Here is a 19,311-nt window from a genome sequence, read left to right as displayed (position 1 = left end):
AGATGAATGACACTGTGAAGGAAAAGCCCAGCTGGGCTAACGAGATAAGTCACAAATCTAAGTGTGATAAATGTCGGTTTACTGATCTAAGTATTGCTGGGCTAACTCGTAAATCTGAAGTTTAGTGTCAGTTGACTGGGCTAATAAGCTAACTCGTAAATCCAAGGTCAACAATTGTCAGTAAAGTGATCTGTTCCAAATTCATAAGCTTCAGTGTACTGATTCCTTGCTTTTTGTTGTTTGAGCCTTATTGGCTAATAGCCCCTTACTTGTAACTAACCCTATAGAACCTCATGTGCAGGTCTTGGAGGTGCTCAGAGCTTCGGAACAGAAGCCCCTCTGAGCCAGCCGGCGTAATAAATCTCAGTTCATGTTTCTTGGCTGGCCTGTTGTTTCCGTAACAACACAAGCGATAATGCCCTTGAGATAAATCTGTGATGGCTGCTGGCAGGTCCCCATGTCTCACGTGGCAAAATCTGAAACACCTTTCTCACCACTCAGAGTCATCATAAGCCCACTCCACACATCCTGCTGTTAAATGCAGGAGCACAGGCAGGGCCATGCCTTTGCTCTCTCTGTGTCATCATAGTGAGACAGGATGGAAGAGGCAGAGCACAGCCATTCAAGGAAGGCCACAGCAATTAACATCAAAATGGTGAAGGATTCAACCCCCAGTAGGCCTTGAGGCTCAGGATGAAGAGATTTAACTTCTAGCAGAGTTTGAGCTTCATCATACACCCATTGTAATAGTAACATGGTGAATAACATGACCCAAGGCACCATGGCAGTCCCAAGGCTAGCCACAAAAGGTCAAAGGGTGGGAAATGGCCAACTCCCTGGGAATCCCAGCCCCTTGCCCTTAGGCTGGTCCTTCTATATATTAGCAAATGAAACCCCAAGCCCAAGAAAACGAGCAACACAGCGCCACCTCGCGGTCACCCCTCTCTCTCCCTCTTCGGAGAAAGCCCACACTCTGTGGAGTGTGTACCTACTTTTAATCTGAGCACTCAAACCCCACACCTCGTGGCCTTTCTCTTGCCTTTCAATGTGTCTCTGTGAATAAATCTACCTTTCCTCAACACTGGCTTGCTCTTGAATACTTTACTGCACAAAGCCAAGGAACAAAATCTGGTGGGACACATCCCAGGGGCTCAACCAAAGCCTGGGACACAGCCCTTCTCATGCCTCACGTTTTTTTCCTTGTATCAACAGGACTGGGTTGTGAAGGGAGCTCTGAGGCCCCAGCTAAGGGACAGAAGCTGCCCCCAGGGCTCGAATTGGTGGGCAGCCTCTTCCCAACAGGGGCCTTGGGGTCTGCACGGTTCTCTGTGTTTCTCTGTTGTGCTGACTCCCCAGCCACAGAGCGTTCTCCCTAGGCCTGTCTCCACAAAACCCTTCTCCCCAAAATACAAGCACATCATGTCACAGTCCTCTTTTTCAACCAGGAAATGCTTAACCCACTATTTCCCTCCACAGTAAAGTACCTAACTGTCCTCCCTCCCATCCCAACACTTCTTTCTTTGTGAGAACTCTGCACTCCCCACACACCATCCTGAACGCAGGTGCCTTGCTGGCTGGGACCGAGATGTTTCAGTCTCACACAGCCTGCATCCTTTCACTTTCCCCTTGTTACCATAAAAAAGCCTTTCCTGAGTCACCCACAAATCTGATTCTGAACTTCATAAAGTGCTGAGGTTGCAGTCACTGTGTGCATACCTCCCAGGTTTTGACTAAGTTTCCTTCACGAGATCTTCATTAAGGAGCTTCATCAAGAAGTTGAAAGAGGATATTCTTACATCTGAGCGGAGGAGACTGCAAAAATTTAAATGGCTTTGAAGAGAGAGATAACCAGGGACAGAGAAGTCGCAGGTCCTAGTCAACAGTGTCATGAGGCAAAATGTTCTTCAAAGGCTCAGATTGGCTTCTGAATGCGGAGGCGGCAGGGAGGACGTGACACGCAGTGAGTGGGGTGAGTGACACAGGGTACGCTCCCCCAACTGGGGAAGAATTGGATTTTGTTCTAGTTTTCCAAACAAATACTTACTACCTTTTTCCCCTATTGTCACATACCATTTCCTACGATTTAAGAATATCAATGACAGTCATTTGGGCCACTTGGGAGAAGCAACACGATGCCTTTCACAGGGCTGGGACATGACAGCCACACCAGTCTAGGTTGAAAGACCAGTGGGGTTATTTCCATGGTGATTACGGGCATGCAGCAAACTCCCCAGCTTCAATGAACTCATCTCAAAGGTGGGGCAATAAAACTACCAAGAAAAGTGCGTGATGATTATGGAAGACATCTGTTTACTAGGTAAGTGCCCGTGACAGCTGCAGCTTAATGGGGAATGAGTATGATTAACAAGGCCCTGTCTACCTGGCCACACGCTCCATGCCTTCCTGCCTTGGTGGAGCAGCAGAGTTTGTTTAGCTGAGATGAAAGCCCCCAGAGCAGCCCCGACGGGAAACCTCGCAGCTCTGCATTACGAGGCGTGTTTTTTCCTTCTCAGTGCTGGTCACAGTTTGCTGTCATCTGTTTTTATGTTTATCCCTTTTGTAACTTCCTCTCCTCCGGAGTTTTTGCTCAAGCAGTGCAGGGCCAGGTGTGTCTTGCGGCCTGCCCGATATTCTGGGCTGGGAATCAGCCGACCACACATCTGGCTCTGGTGCTGATCGGAGAGGGCAGAAGGCCCTGGGGCCCATGCTGAACCAAGGCCCCTGCACCCAAAATTATGGTCTGACTTTGGGCAAATTACACAGTCTTCTTTACCCGGAGATTCCTCATCTGTCCATGAAAATAACTTACCATGGCTCACAGAGTTACCAAGATTAAAGGGAATCACCAAATTCACAACCTATTCAAGGGGCTACCAGTGCGCCCTCAACAGACAAATGCTGCCTTTACGGCTCTGACACACGCCAAGCGGGGCGGCCGCACACTGTGAACACTGCTAAGTGCCAGTGTGTTAAGTGCTTCATGAGTGCTACAATACTCTTTAGAACTTACAACAATCCCAGGAAGAAACGAGTATTATCATGCCCATTTCACAGATTCACCAACAGGTTAAGAGAGGTTGCATTCTAGTCCAAAGCCGTATGGTGAGGAAATGGCTATTTAAACTGGAATCTGGGCCCAGGCCTAGGCTCCATCTCTCTCCCATCCACCTGACAATTTGCCTATGAACTCCACCTGTCCAATACACAAGTTTGCAGCCGGCCAGCTCTTAAATGCAATGTGTGCCACCATTTGTCATTGTTGGTTAATTACCATAAACTGTTCTCAGAGACCACTACAGAAAAGAAAGGTGGACTTAAGGAATTCTGCATTGCGATCTCCTGTAATGTGCAGAAACCCTTCCCTACACCACCAAATCCAAATGTATGCTTCTTCCATGTTTATGTTTGCACACGGCTTATTAAAGAAGAAGGTACCTGCAGTAATTCCATCTCGGTTGCTTTCCAAGGTTGCAGATTATCCATAATCAGTCCTTGAATGAAAATACTACAATGTGAATGAAAATACTGCAACCATGTCAGTAAACAAAGAGTGCTGAAACCAAGTCATTAGCGGCTGCCGCCAACCCCCAGCGAGGACAGGCCTGCAGCCCAGCAGCTGCAGCAACTCACAATGGTGCCCTCTGAGCAGACTCAGAATAAGAAAGGACAGGATACTGGCCCTAGGTAGCTAGGTGCTTGTTTAAAGAATGAATTCAGGGAGTCCAAAATATTTGCTTCCTCCCATACATAGAAAAGCACTAAATTCTTGAACTTGAGATACCTGGCTTTCTTTAGATAACAAGCAATCTTTTACTGTTCCAACAACCTGGTCTTTGTTGTAAAGCTCCTATATATCCTAGCTCCTCCTCAACCTCTTGGGAGCAGTCCCTCAGAGAGATCTGAGAGGCTGTCATCACGGCTCGAGTCGTCCTGCCAAATAAAACATAACTCTTAACCTTTAGGCTGCACATGTATTTCAGTCAACAGTTTTGGACACCATGAAGGGACCCAGAGCAGACTTTCTCCACCTGAACTCTCCAAGTATCTGGAACCTTGGTACCATAAGTGGCCCTTTGTGCCCATCTGCCTCCTCGGGGAGTCCAGATGAATTTGGGTGAGTCTCTCTTGGTTCTCGGAAATCACATATTGTTTGATGATCCTGAGTTTTATTTGGTGGTGTTTCCAGGTAACTGGCCCTCCAGTTGAAAGATACTGGGGTGAATTACCCACCCAGTGGAGACATACTGGGTGGGGCCTGGTTGAAAGATAACGGGAAATACCCACCTTGCGGAGACGTCCGAAGTGGGGCTGGTGGAAACATACCAGGAAAATACTCACCCAGTGGAGACGTCCCGAGTGTGTCCAAGTTGAAGGACACTGGGTTCAGGGCTGAGTGGTTAGGTAAGAGGTTGTTCTAATGTTTTCCTCAATTTGGTTACCTCCATTGAATTTTTCAGGATAAAAGTAAAACTCTTATGAGTAACCTTTCAACTCCAAAAATGGGATCCTCATCCTGGCTGGTAACAGCTTTCTCTGGTGACAGAGAATCTTGCAGGAGTGGTAGAGGCAAAGACTTCATGCCATAGAGTTGTCCCTGAGGGAAATCTTACTAGCAAATTTATTCTGAGAACCCGACCTTACAATGTGGCATAGAACTTTCAAAAAAAAAAATAAAAAACAGAAAAGAAAAGAAAAAATGACAGATTGCCAGCCTCCAACTATTACCCCAGCCAGGTTTATGTACGTACAAAACTTACAGCATTAATTGGGAGTTAGAAAAAAAAAAAACTCACTATGAAATTAACTAACCAGGCCTGATAAAAAACATTTTTTGGAATTCTGAACTTATAAAAACAAAATCCCCGTTAGGGGGAACTTGGATTTCTCTTCCTGTGTCCTTGAAATGTAAACGTTTTATCTTTCTCTGGGTGTTTTAAGTGTGTGTATGTATGTATATATAAGTTTATTTTTTTTTTTAAGGAAACCTTGGACTCTGCCATACAAAAGGTTCAAGTATTGTGTACATATGGTGGCCACGCAAATAAATTGGGATTCTAAGCAATTCTTTGTACCAATTGTCAGATATTTTGCCATCTTAAACTTTGTTTCATCAGCCTGGACCACAAAGGCCTTTAGCTTTTGAAGAGTAAACCTTTGAATTTTATTTAGGCAACACCCCCACTCTCATGTGGAAGAGCCTCTTCATCTTATTGGTTTAAAATCACTATATATATATATATAATAATATATATATTATTATATATATATATATATATATATATATAAATTGATGGCCATATGATGGATCCTTTAATTTGGAAAAACTTTTAAATTGGTGAAAGTTGAAAGAGATCTCATTATAAACAGCTGTTTTATTGGTATCTATTAAAATCAATTTTAAAGGTAGAAAAATATATCTAATGGTTAAGCTAAGAACTTAGTGAAAAAAATAAAACTGGTTTGAAAAGCTACATTTGTGTTTTTCCTTTCCGATAAATGGTTCTAGGGATGCTAATAAAAACTTAGAATAATTAATGTTAATTAGGTTGAATAACTGGAAAAAGGATTGTTAAAAGGTCAAAAAATAAAAGATAAGGGGCTTATCCCAAGTGGATAAATATTTTTATATGGTTATTTTGAATGAGATAAATAAAATGGACATTTTTGGATTTAGGTACAAGGTTTTGATACTACACTACATAAAGTAAAAAAAAGGGCCAAAGAGATCACCTACTGCCCCCCAACATTAAAGTTCAAACAAGTCCGTTTTATTTGCCGCAGTTTAAAATATATGTATATATAGACTGAAATACTTGATCAATGATTGGGACAACAGACCAATTAATCAAATTAAAAATTGAGAAGGGTCTAAGCTCTTTGGCTGAAACTTGGGCATCCTAGAGACTTTTCTATAAAATTAGATACAATGCACCAAAAAAAAAAAAAAAAGGCTTCTGGCACTACTTCTAGAAATAAGAATTATTGATTAAAACATAAATATAAAAATTAAAGGTATAAGATTTAATAAAATTGAGATAAAAGTCTGTAAAATTGGTATATTTAAATGGTCTTTATATAAAAGTTTTGCTTAATTATGTTGTGGGATAGATACGTTTCAATGGAAAAACGCTTCCCCTTCTTGGTGTTATAATTCTGGGCACAAATCTGTCCCTCAGAAAATATTAATTGAACAAAGTAAAAGAAACCAACAGAGTTACATGAGCCGTCCAGTATAACGTAAAACAAAAAACTAATATTCAGTGGCTAATAAAAAAATATAATAAGAGGTTTACCCTGGGTTTAACTTATAACTCAAGGAAAAGAGACCTTACTAAATGCCTTATGCAAGCTTTGGAAAACATGATAAATTAAACCTTAAGGTTTTAAAACACGGAATTCTTTGTTTACAGCTCTTCTCACTGATAAAAAAAAATGCCAATTAAGGAGAGATAATTGGGTCTGGGTGACAGAGCAGTTCTCTGGGGAATTGGAAGATTGTGTCTTTGTCTTGCAGATCAGAAATGGAAATACAGCAAACAGTGACCTAGGACTGAGACTAATTAGCTCAACGAAATAAAACTTAAGCCCAAGAAATTTTTGGCATTTTAGAACTCAGAACTCTGACGTGTCCTTCAGACTTTGTCAAGAAATCTTAAATGTCTGTTTCATAAATAGCAAGCCTTAGTGATTTGAGCAAGCAAATTCACTTTACTCCAACTATTATTATACCTATCTTATAAGTAAGTTTTAAAGTGAAGCTATGAGATCTCTAGCTTTTGTCTGTTTATAAGACTGTGTACACATTATTGATGTGAGATATTTCTACAGCTAAAAAAAAAAAATCAAAGTCAAAGAGATCTGCTTAATTGACGTAAAAAATAAGAGCTTGAAAATTAAGTATTTTTAAAATAAAAACTGAACAAATTGATTTTCAGTGTCACGTGAACTGGAAAATATTCAATATTAAGATAATATTTGATATTGTTTAGTTTAAGAATGTTCTAATTAATATAGACATCTTTAAAGACATCAATATTAAGTATAATGCTTTTACTGTACCTAGGTTTAACGAAAGTCAAATAAGATCCTGTTATATCTGTTGCAGATTTGTCAAGAAAAAAAAACAGTAATGTGGTGTGGTAAAATTTTAAGTAAATTAAATGCAAATGAGATGAGAGCTTTGGGTAAATTTTTAAAATATATTTTTAAAATGTATGCTTAAGATAATCTCTAAATGTTTGGTATCTTTAAATTCTAGAGTTGTGCTAAATTAAGTCAAATGATAGGATTTTATTAAATAGCTATGCCATTTTCAGATAAAATAAGATTGAAATATGAATTATTAACATGTAACTTCCTCTTACAGAGAAAATAAAGGTGTTTAGAATTACTAATAAATGGATGATGCCACCCTGAAACAGTCTCTATTATTAAGGGAATGATCTCAGTATCCTAGGAAAGTAAGATAAATGTGCAAAGGAAGATATAAGAATGGAATTATATTTTGTTAATGAAAAATAGTGAATTTCTCCTGAAGCTGGTTACTTCTGAATGGAAGAGAAAATAAGGGACACACTAATATGAGTAGAGAAAGCTATGGAAGTCTTGTGGAAGAGGAACCCTGAGGAAAGTTTCATACGTGGTCGGAATTGGCTAAGTTTAGAATCAACTTGGGCAAAGTAAATGAATCTTAGAAGTAAGCAGGTACAAGACTAGATTTGGTTTTCTCGCTGTTAAGAGGAAAAATTTTTCTTAAAATGTTAATCCACCTTCAGTAACAGATTGTAAAGCTTCTTATACCACTTAACTGATCTGTTCTGCCATTACCTTTGACGCATTTTCTTGTTAATGAATTAGTACTACGTTACAGTGATCTATATGTTTATCTGACCAAGTGTTCTGAAAACCTTTAACAAGTTCCCCAAATATCAATTTCTAATTAAAGTTCTTTTAATCTCCAGTTAAGTTTGGGATGCTACAGAGGGCCCCTGAAACATCCCAAAGAGAAATTTTAATCTAGTAAATTTCATTTGGCATGTTAAATAACACGGTATTGTCAAATGAATAATAAAACTTCTAAGGTTATATTGTATGAGAAAATATTATTAATATAGATATTGTAGAAATTATATGGACTCCCTAAAATTCTGGTATATCTGAAATGTTACCAGTGATAATTCTGGGTATAGTGACCAGGTTTCTTTATCGATTATAGTGTAACGGTGTTTAACCATGATTTTAAATCTTTTGTCATTTATAGACAGTTAATGGTTGTCTTCTGATGGTTTTGCAAAATGCTTGCTCTTCAAGGAGATTTACTGATTTCTAATAAATTTCAAACTATAGCAGTGAACTAAACTGGGTAAGAAATTTTAAATTTCCAATGAAAACTGTGATTAAAAGAATTAGTTACATGGGACTGAGTAAACTGGTGAATATGGTTATAATTTTTGATTTTGTTTAAAATACTACTGTCTTTTAACCTGTTTCCCAGACATAAAGAATCTCTTCTCTTTAAGCTAGCTATGATTCACAGCAATTTGATAAATTATACCTATGTAATCAGACTTGGAACAGTTATCTTTTCTCTCTACCTGATCCCTCAATAGACTAAAAACTCTTAGGTCCCCAGTGGCTCTATCAGACAAATGAGGAAGATCATCTCCTAACAGATATAGGAATCTCAAGGTATTTTAAGGATTTTAAAGAGAAAAGAATTTACCTAAATTTGTAAGGCAGAAATCCATGACAAGCCGTTGACGGGGCTTTCCTGGCCTTAGCAAACATTATTAACATTCTACCCTGAGACTCCTAATTAAAAGTTCCAACACAGCCAATTTAAAAAAGCCTATATGATCAATTAATCAGACAACATGTAAATAAATTAATCTTGACATGGCTTTATTTGAGAAAAATGAGGGTAACTTTAGAGAGAAAAAAGATTATATTTTAGTGGATATTAAATTCTAGTTTTGTTAATTGACGTCCGTATTTACTAACACACTTCCCAATCATTCCTTGCTGTTATGTCACATTGCTGTACAGTTTAACTGAATTATTAATAGGATACTCTACCTTTGTTTCTGAAGCTTACTAATTTATCCTTGGGTAAAGTTCCAATGCCCCATGACCTGCAGCCAGGGGATTATACAAACTGGAACAGGCATGACTTAAAGAACTGTCTCCAACCTGAATGGAAGGACCCTTTATCAGGTACTCTTAAATAGACCATACACACCAAAGCTGAAGGAAACGGACTTTCGGGTTCATTTCCTATCAGAAATAGCCACTGCAATGCACTGGCCTATAGAGCACTGCTCACCTTAAAACAATGCCCAAATGGAGAAAAAGCTACCAGGCCAGGATGAGAAGAAGACGATATCTGAGGTAGACAGCTGACCCAAGACACCGTACCAGGGCTGCATAAAAATTACTGTGATAATTTCTCCTACCTTTGATTATGAACTACTCCAATTGTTAAGTTTATGGTAAATTACCTATCTCTAGTTCTTCTGTGTTACCTTGGTGGGTTTCCCTACTCCAAGCTCTAACTTTATAGCCCTCAGAAACGTTATTCTAAAAAGAAATTATAGTTCTGTTTAGGCCTCTGTTGATCTTACAAGGTGGGAGACCTCACCTGACCAATTAATACCTGCTCTGAGACTGACCATAAATATGAACTTTCTCATAAGATCACTCAAACTCAGTCAGAAACACAAGCAAAATTTTAACCCCAAAATACAACTTCCCGACTATTAAATTCTTAATCGTGACTTTATTAACGTTACTAGCTGTATTACTTATATCCTGTCTATTTTATAGAATTGTCTGTTACATTTCCCAAAGTGTAACTAGGCCTACAAAATTGATGATGGCTAAACATCTTGAAGAAATAGATAAAATTTATAACCCTGAATAAAGTAATTGTAATAGTGTGATTCTAGGTATGGGAATGAGCAATGAAGGGAAAACACTTCCTGGATAATAACAAACAAGTAAGACAGGTGATCCAGAGAATTTTTAGTATCAACAGGGCCTGATAAAAAACTAACACCTTGAATGGCAATTCAGAAGATTCTTCACCTGAACTAGGATTGAGCCATCCTAGCACCATGGGACAAAATTGGTCATGAAATGTCTCTCAAAATATTGGCAGAATTTAGGACCAAGGGGGAGCACTGTGAATGAAAATACTGCAACCATGTCAGTAAACAAAGAATGCTGAAACCAAGTCATCAGCTGCTGCTGCCACCCCCAGCGAGTGCATGCCTGCAGCCCAGCCTCTCAGCCACTCACAGTGGTGCCCTCTGAGCGGAATCAGAGTAAGAAAGGACAGGATACTGGCCTTAGATAGCTAGGTACTTGCCAAAGGGATGAATTCAATGACACAAATGTTTGCTTACTCCCATACACAGAAAAGCACTAAATACTTGATCTTGAGATATCTGGTTTTCTTTAGATAACAAGCAATATTTTATTGTTCCAACTACCTGGTCTTTATTGTAAAACTTCTATATATCCTAGCTCCTCCCCTACCTCTTGGGAGCAGTCCCTCAGAGTGATCTGAGAGGTTGCCATACCGGCTCGAGTCCTCCAGCCAAATAAAATATAACTCTTAACATTTAGGCTGAACGTTTATTTCAATGAAGTCCCAGAATAGACACAACTCATCAATTCTGTAATGGAACACACTGGATCAGGAAACAAAAGCGTGTTTTAGTATGGAAAAACTACGGTTTCCTCTTTCTTCCTGTCATTATACAATCCCACCAGAACTCATTAATTTGCTGTCTGCTCATCTGGCAACCAAACTCAGAGAAGAGTCAACTCAGCAGAGTGCTTTACTCGGGAGAACACCCCGCAGCAGCACTGCAGGCTACCTGCACTCCCGCATGCTCTGCTGACCCTTGGTGTCCTCCGTGAAGACCAGGACAACAGAGCTGTTCCCAACAGCTGCGAAGTCCCACAAGTTAAATAAATCATTTTATTTTATACGATATTTTACGTATATACCCATCTCTGAAAACAGCTTTACTAGAAGCCCAAATCTTCAGCATCAATCTGGAAAGGCAAATCCGGTCCGCAAGGGAAAACAAGACTTAAGACGAAGCTAAGGCATCCAAAGTACTCTCCACGACCTAAGGCCTCCATAGTCCCCTGCAGGACCTTCAACCAAACTGCCTGCAGGCCTGCAGCTGCAGGCGGCAACATGTCAGCTTTTAAAGCAACCCCTTCCTGCCCTCGGGCACTACAATGTCCCTCTACGCCCTCCCTTCTCAGGGTAAGAGCAGCCGCTGCAGAACCTCACAGGGCAGCACTGACAGGACTGGACAAAGAGGATCAGAGCGAAACTAAGCCTTCTGATGACACGAGCTTGTCACTCTGTCACTTTACAGATGAAGATATATATATAGAGAGAGGCGGGGTGATCTTGCTCAAAGTCACACAGCTAATAAGTGGCAAAGTCTATAACTCTGTTCTTCCCTCCGGCGTGACGCCCCAGCTGGGACGCCCACAGGGTTCTCTCATGCCTGCCTGACCAGTCCTTTACTGGCATTCATAAAACACCACAGGGTCTGACCCTAGCCTAATTTTTCAGCATCTTTTCCCTGCAGTCTTGCAGGAACAAGCGGTTCGGGCCATTGTATGACTTCTGGCTCCCAGAAGCCTCCGTGCTCAGGCTGGTCTTGCCTGTGCATCCAGCACCCTGCTCAGAGGCTCTTCCTCCCCTGCAGGAGGACGTTTCCACTCTCCGCATGACATCCCCTCAGGGAAGCCCTCTTCTCACCCTCAGCTCAGCAGGTGTCCCAGGCCACATCCCGAGCTGCCCCATTAGGACTGCGGGTGCCCAGGTTTGCTAGTCAGACCAGCAGCCTCAGAGCCAGGGATTATGCCCGGGTCACCCTGCAAACCTACTGCCCGCCTCACAGCCCCCAGCCAGCAGGTCACCTGGAAGTCACAGCAAGTGCCCCACCCAATCCCGAAGTCTCTTCATTTGCCAGCACCGCTGATGAATGGTCTCCAAACTTTGGTCAGTTTTGCAAAAAACAGCAGCTTCCACTGTGAAGCAGGGGGTTTTCTCTTCTGCTCCCCATCCTTACTGGAAACGTCTAGGGAAACCAAAAGGCCTTTTCTTAACACTTTTCTGATGACACCCTCCCACTCACAATACTCACATGCTCAAGAGATTTGGGTCTACCTGATTTTGTTTCCCTTACGCTAACGGGCTCAAAACACTGCGGGAATCTTTCTCTTTTGAGGGTATTTTTACTCAGTTTATCGGCTTTAATCTGTTTTTGTCTCTCTCTTCAATATCCCTAGAAGTTGCCACTTCTTATTCCCTTCAGCAGCCTCCCTCCCAACATCTAGTCTAGGAAATCAGCTGTGATGAGGGGCCGGGGGGAAGTCACAGAAGATGCAACTAAGGCACAGAGAGGTGACTTAATTTGCCCGAGAAGATCAGCTTCAAGCCCCAACACTGTGTGTCACGTCCCTCTGTTTAACTCTTATGCTAAGCAAGCGATCTATTTGTAGATTATGGTTATAAACAGATGAGGTATGAAAATACATACAAGAACACACATCAACTCTATGATGTTCATTATCTCCACTATTTTGTTTCTATTTATTTTATTTCTATTAAAAAAAAATTAAGAACCTCTGCAGTCAATATAGCAAAATGTTACTGGGCTTTAAATACAGAATATAGAGGTTTTAAGTGTGTCATTACTCATCCTTATTTGTATGTTCACAAGACAAACTGATTTGAAAGTCTCTCTCCCCTCCCCCTACTCACTACTGGCTCTCACCTGAGCTTCCAAACCACACATATAACAGCCTTTCACTTTACCCACAGCTGTACTCATCAGTAATCCCCCAGAAATCCCTCTACAGCTTTCCCTCCTCAGAGCACATCAGGACCATAATTTACCTCATTAATCCACCCAGAAACCTGTTCCTTCCTCCATCCTACCTTCACAGACAGCATTCATCCTTTCCTTTTTACCATCTAAACATGCCTTCAATCTGTTCGCTTTTACACACTGACCGTCCAAACGGTCAAGTGGAAGCCACCAACACTGCCCACATGGACTCACGAGTCTCCCAAGTGGCCCCAAAGCCACTCTCCCCTACTTGAGACAAATGGGATTCTGTCACTCCCACGCTTTTAGGACTGATTTCAAACCCACTGTTTTTAGAAGAACGTCAAGGTCTTCACCTGATGAAGGTCTTTGCCATCAAATTGTCAGCTCAGGGAGGGGAGGACACGCCCTCTCCCCTAGGACCAGCCCTCTGGCAGAGCATCAGCATGGGAGGACCTGCTGAGCTACACCAGCCTGTATTCTAACCCTGGTCTTGAGTTCTTAGCAAACTGCTTCACTTATCCATACAAATCCAAGGTAGATTAGAAAGATTTTAGATGTTGAGATAGACTATTGATTTGGGGATTTTGCACTAGCAACCTGCAAGTACATGTTCTAATGATTCTGTCTTCTTAAAACCACACCCAGATTTAAGTAGTATTTGTGGAATGTCTTTGGAGTAAAAGGGACTGTACTTTTACAGACTTTATGTTTTATACCATGAACAATGCTGACAGGGTCACAAAAGGAACCGCCTCACAAGTGACAGAAGACAGGTGAGAGGCATATAGCAACAGGTCACAAAGATGGTAAGAGCAAAGTTGTTTCTCCAACCCCCCAAAAAATTTTTGAAAGAACCGAAAACTCTGAATTTTGAAAGTAAAATACTATCGTATAAAGAAATAAAATAATCCTCTTCATCAGGGATTCAAGATCTGACTCCAGAATTTTTAGCATGCCATATTGAATCCAAGCACAGAAAATTCAGATGGACTAGTGGTGAGTAAGTTCCAGGAAAACTGCAGTAATTCCTCCACTTGTAAAAGGACATAAACTCACCTGTCGAAGATGAAAGTAAACCGCATTCTGGAGAAATTCTGAAGCTCCCAGGCTCCGCTTCTGGATGGCAAGGACATGGACAGCTTTGAAGCGTGCTTCTAACTCAGTCACCAGCATTCTTACACTGCAGGGGGAAACGGAGGCCCTCAGTCAAGAGCAGAGGTGTTCCTGTCGTGTCTCGCAGGCCGTGCCTCGGGGACTCATTGCCCTGCAGCAGCCCGGCCCCAGGCGAGGACCCGCAGCATGGCCCACCCAACCAGGAGGTGCACTGTGCTTGAGAAAGCCCATCCCCGATGGGGGCAAGAGTGGCTGGTGGGTTTGAGTAAACATATAAATGCCCATAGAAATATGCCTGCATTCATTCAAGTGATACAAGCAACAGTAGCAGGCTATTTAACACAATTTCAACTGTCAGTGGAAATTTACCATTCCTTTCCACTTGTCCCCTGCACTCTGAGACAGGCTTAGGCTCTCTCACACCGGCAGCTCTGATGCAATAGTTGTGAAGTCGTTTTACTTTGCTGCAAGTGTCATCGCTCCCCGTGTGGCTGTGACTGTCGTCTCTTAACACAGTCAGATGTCTTCCTGGATCTCTCCCTGCGTTCCTTGCTCCTGCTCCTCAGATCCTAAGATAAAGGGCAAGTGAAGACACATGACCAGTAAAGGCACCGTGGACTTGAACGAAGTCCTCAGTGATCCCCTAGGTGAGTGCTGCCCACCCCTTACCTTCGATTCTCAAGGTTCTGCCCAGGGTGACATCCAGACAGGAGAGCGTCCTGGGCCAATTAAAAGCTGTGTGACTTGGGCCCTGGGACAGGTGCAGGAGCTGGTTCCAGAGCCGTGCCTTTCCCCACCTCTGCTCCCCTCTCTCCCAAGGACCCACTGCCAAGCCCCCAGGTTCCCTGATATTCTGTCCTTCTCTTCTAATCTAATCCAAGCCCTTTTCCTCTTCCTTTATTCCCTAATTATCACCAGCTGTAGTGGTTTTTCAGTCACAGTATCTGAAAAAATTTCCGGCAGCTGAAAAAGAGGTCTCCAGATGTCAATGCCCATATGCTGGTTCCTGAAGAGAGCCCCTGGTTATGGGGTCCCTCACCAACACCCACGGGGCATCAGACATGTTGCAGAGTCGACCACCCCAACAAGAGTTTGCTGTGACCCCAATGCCCGCACAGCATCCCTGCTCTCATAAATGTATTTGGCCCACTTATCCGTTACTAAGAAGCAAAAGTAAAAAAATTGCTCATGTTTCTTACTAAAATTATTTATGTGGTGGAAAAAGAAATTATAATAGAAAAGAATAAATTTGACTGCATGTTAGATCTGTTCCTTTGGCTTTAAACCTTTGCTGTTTTCTAGGCTCAGACTTGGTATCTCTGTACCTTTTGTAAGAGAAAGTTGCCTTTAGCATGAAATATCCAGGAAAGCCTATTCTCCGGGCTCTGAGCTTTCACGATGTTAACTCTTCTGCACTTATGTTGAGATGGCAAGTTGCAAAATAGAAAATCAACTTTGGTTTTTTTTGGAGGTTTTAGAGTGGCACCATGATTTGACCCACGTGGACAGCTGCAAGAACAAAGAATTCCAAGGAGAAACAATTCGTACCGCAAGAAGTTTGCAACAACCAACCACATCCCCGCCCCTTTTTAGTATAAAAGCGGACTGATTTCTGACTTGGGTGAGATGGTTCTCCAGTATGTCATTCAGCCATTTTCTGGGTCTGCCAGCTTTTCAAATAAAGTCACTATTCCTTGCTCCAACACCTCAATCTCCTGATTTATTGGCCTGTCATACAGCAAGCAGTACGAGTTTCGACTTGGTAACAAGATGAATGCATTGGAGGTAGTATGTCTCCACTCTTTCCTCGTTTCCAATATGTAACATGCACATCATTTATGATCTAGTGCAAATAATTCATCAAAGACAACCACAAAAAAAACTACACTCACCTAGCTATCAACACTGAAGTCAAAACCTATCAATTTTATATGCTGTTTAACAACACAACTAAAAAACCTAACATAGGGAATTGATTCCACAGAAATAAAATTATTTCTACTCCTTCAAAACCTTTTTTTCTTATCTATTTTATTTTGTTTTGCATGTTGAAAAGAAAATAAAAGACAAATCATTTTATTTCACGTATTTTCTTATAGCTACATAATTTAAATACTACAAAGATATTTAAATTGCAATAAAAAATTGTTCATATATTGTACAAAGATATATACACAATCAATGTGGATAAGGAAAGAATGTACATTTACTAAAAATCCACTGCACATCCAATCTTTTACAAGCATATCCTGGAATATAAGCTCTATGATCCAGGGGTCCCCCACCTGCATTCTCACTGCTGAGTCCCTCAGTAATCTTCTACCAAGGCACCAGCATAGAACCACGCGATCAGTATTTTAGGTATAAATGAGGGAATTAGCTCATTCAATTCTAAAACAAAAACCCTAAAATAAATACTGAACTTATTTACAGATATAGAAAATTGGACACAAACAAGTACAGTTTCTTCCCCAAGTTCACAAAGCTAATAACTGGTAAAGGCAAGATTTGAACTCATCTGTCTGATTCTAAAAACTAAGGTGGAAATCCCTTTCGACTGGGGAGGGTCCAGCAGCACAGCCTATCACCCTATCTTTGTTCAGATCTAGCCTTAGACAGCCTGAGACAGCACCCCATTCCTATGGAACTTGAGGGCAAATGATAACAATAAGGATTTTATATCCAGTAGTTTCTTAGGTATCATTTATATAAACTGTCAGCAGGACAGCAGAAAAACTCTGGGAAATATGAATGGGTCCAGGGCTTTTTGCTGATTAGAAACTCAGTCTTTCAGGACAGAGTGACCTTCCCATGAGAGGCCACATGGACCTAAACTAAAGGCAGCTGAGCAGTGAAAACTAGCAAGACCCTGGAACTCAAGCAAGAAGGATCCCTGCCATCTCCCGCCCTGTTGCCTCTTCATCCAAGTGGACACGAAGACAGAAGACCCGGGTTCTTGTCCAAGTTACACCATCATGGATTCTCACCCATAAAAAGTTACGATTCTATGCTGTCCTAAGTCCTTTCCAACTCAAATATGTTGACACCAATATCTCAGCAGAATGTCTATATCTCCACATCCTCTCTTCTATAAGAATAGTTCTATGGCCACAAAGCAGAAATCCAATTAAAAACACCATGCACTAAGCAAGGTGAAAGTCTGCATAAGAGACTTTGCTCTCACTCTCAGTGAATGAAAACTCAGAAAAATTGGTCCTTCTCCCTCAGCAAGTTGTAGGTAGGCTGACTGTGTGTGTGGGTGGGTGTGCGTGTGTGTGTGTAAATCAAATACAATGACGTCTGGGATCTGTACAGATTTTTTTTAAGTTACTGTCATTTCATGAGGATGAGACACCCTTTAAAGTAATTTGAATCTAGCGTTCTGAGAGAGTCTCTGGATCTTTTGGTTGAGGAGGGGAAAGGAAAGGAGGAAAGAAGTAAATGAAGCAAAGGAGTAAGAATACTGCAGGGGAAAGGCAAGACATTAATTTTGTTCCTACTTGCATCACAAACAAATTACGGACTGGCTTTGCCCCGATGTCCTGTCGAGCACTGAGTTGCAGATGAAGAGGTGACAGCCCATTTCTCACTGAGATTGTGACTGTACGTGGCATCTTATAGAAACAAATCATTTATCCTGATCAAACACTCTAGCAGCAGGCCGTAATTCTCCTATTTTGAGAGACAAGAAAATAGGAGTTCAAAGAGGGTAGATAACTTGTCAAAAGTCAGAGGACCAGTAAATAAGAGAGGATGAATTCAAACTCAGATCTGAATGCAGAGTCTGATCTTCCCACTCCCAGGACTGGAAAATCATTAACACACAGACTCCCCAGCTCCCCTGCAGTGTTCCTGGCACCAAGCATTTCCCATGGCGATGGACTCCAGTTCTCACAGACACAGCGCTCTGTGCAGCCAATGACCTTGATCAGACCTTGATCATCTACCTGCCACGCCTACCAGGCTTCACCATACAGGTAGGAAAGCTGGCTTTCAAGTGCATACAAAGCCACCCCTGGTCTAACCTGGGCTCTTCTGGGGCTTCTCCAGCCTAAAGGCAGCCATGAAAGTGCTCACAGTTTGTACATGAACCACACTACCTCTCTCCATCTGTCTCCACACCTATACTTCTTAGCTATGACCATTTTGATAATATTGGAAACAAATTTTTAAAAACACAAAAGAAAGGATCCTGGAACAATTACTTAATACTTACAATTTTAAATGATTTGTTACAAAGTGAGTATTTACAAACCGAATCTGCCTTCCTAGGTGTCAGTTTAAACAGTTAAAAAATATAATAGCAAAAAATTCTCACTTAAAAAATTAACAAAAACATCAACAATAATCTGGAAAAAACTCAAAATTAATGCCCATGTTGTACATGGAGAAAACTACAGGACTGTACTGAGGGGTAAATAAGAGTTGTGAATGTAGAGACATCAACATATTGCATGGAGGAAAACAGTTTTGTAAATATGGAAGTTCTCCTAAAAATAATTCAAAACTTAATAAAATTCCCATGAATACTCTTATCAGACTTTTTTTTTTAACTTGAACAGTATATTTTAGAATTCTTCAGGAATAATAAAGTCATAATAATAGCCAAGAAAGTTTGGGATGGAAGAAAAGAACAAAAAAAAAATCGCACTGTCAGATAAAAATTAATTTTTACAATATGTAAAATATAGCATTGGAGTAAGGAAGTAAGATTGACAGAAATAAAGCATGAGCTCAAAAAGAGACTCTATTCTACATAAGTATTTTATACATGTGGGATTTCAAATCAAAGAGCAAAGTATGAATTCGATAATTGTCCTGGGACAATCAGAGAATCACCTGGAAAGAACAAATTCTATTCCTGTCATAATGACCACAAAAAAAATTACAGATAGTGATGTAAATATTAAAATACTAGTAACAGCAAATACAACTCTTTGCTCACATTAATTCAACTTCCCCTCACTATAACAAGTACTATTATCATCTCCATCTTAGACATTAAATAAACCTACATAAGAGATTTATACCATTATAAGAAAGTATTTCTAAGAATAATAACAAAGATAAAACCCAAAAGGAAGACATTTACTATCTTAAGAATATTTTGAGCCACAACAAAAATAAACCTACTGAACAAAATGAAACGAAAGAAATGACAAGGAAAAACTCTGTGATAGATGTTGATGAAGACAAGGGATTAATGTTCATAACATACAAAGAGCTGTCACAAAGCAAAAAGAAGCTTCCTCACTTAAATTTGTGCAAAGGACAAAATGGATCATTCACTTTTCAAAAGTCAGATGGCTAATCAGTGAAAAATGCTCAATAC

General features: G+C 40.8%; 1 protein-coding gene across 1 annotated transcript in view; it reads right to left on the bottom strand.

The window, feature by feature from the left end:
* The window catches only part of LOC116151314 (trafficking protein particle complex subunit 9-like), a 62,165-nt gene that overhangs the window by 11,727 nt on the left and 31,127 nt on the right, over positions 1-19,311 (bottom strand). Inside the window, exons 7-10 of the mRNA XM_064483899.1 lie at positions 17,480-17,651; positions 15,305-15,488; positions 14,349-14,548; positions 13,923-14,046 (exon numbers count right to left, since the gene is read on the bottom strand). The gene's annotated coding sequence lies outside the window, so the exon portion shown is untranslated. The remainder of the gene's footprint in view (positions 1-13,922; positions 14,047-14,348; positions 14,549-15,304; positions 15,489-17,479; positions 17,652-19,311) is intronic.

The sequence above is a fragment of the Camelus dromedarius genome, unplaced genomic scaffold (genome assembly GCF_036321535.1).
Source record: "Camelus dromedarius isolate mCamDro1 unplaced genomic scaffold, mCamDro1.pat HAP1_SCAFFOLD_185, whole genome shotgun sequence".
Taxonomy (NCBI): Eukaryota; Metazoa; Chordata; class Mammalia; order Artiodactyla; family Camelidae; genus Camelus; species Camelus dromedarius.
Note: the sequence above shows the minus strand (reverse complement) of the source record. Positions and strands in the feature narration are given on the sequence as shown.